The sequence below is a fragment of the Plasmopara halstedii genome, assembly GCF_900000015.1.
Source record: "Plasmopara halstedii genome assembly, contig: Scaffold_2881, whole genome shotgun sequence".
NCBI lineage: Eukaryota > Oomycota > Peronosporomycetes > Peronosporales > Peronosporaceae > Plasmopara > Plasmopara halstedii.
In genome coordinates this window covers 823,765-824,476 of record NW_020189786.1, presented here as the reverse complement: position 1 = coordinate 824,476, position 712 = coordinate 823,765, and positions in this window count along the sequence as shown.

Genomic DNA, 712 nt, shown 5'->3' with positions numbered 1-712 from the left:
TTACTCTTGGAGTAAGCGGATTGCGATCCGCTAACTCGTACTTGTTCTAAGTATAGAAAAAAAGGTCGGTGACCTAAATTACGCTTCCTCAAGCGCTAAGCTACGGCACCCTCTCTTCACTTGGTAGCACTTCTAGTCATTCTACACCTTTGTCGTTTAGACTGATCCTCTGTGACGATGGAGGAATTCTCCTCTTTGCCCCAGGGCATGCAGGACGGGCTGAACAAGCTGATATCCGTGCTTGGCCTTGAGGGCGTACAAACCTTGTAGCGCAAGGTCCCAAGGCAATTGACGCGCGTCTAGAGGCGTTTTCAAGAAACGCGCTGCTAGAGCACCTGCTGCAGAAGATGTCTGCATCATTTGCGTCTATGTGCCACTGTCGGTGATGGATGATTTTCCCCGCCCTAAGCCACTCATGGCGAGAGTTAGAATCTTTAAGGGGATGGATGGAGAGAATCGCCTGCTCTGAATTAGAGAGGTCGAGATGGCCAACGCTAGCCATCTCAAAGCTCGGTGATCGAGTGCGAGAATGGGCACTGACGTGCGGCACTTCGGTCGAAGCTGCGTTTCCCTCCCGGGTGAAGCTGAAATTGCAGCTCTCGCGAGTGTTCTCGCCGCCTAATCAGGCATATCGTGTGCGATCGCGTTATCTTGCCACCCGACAGGGCAACAAGGAACTAGTGGACATTGTCCAAGAGATGCGCACTCTCAG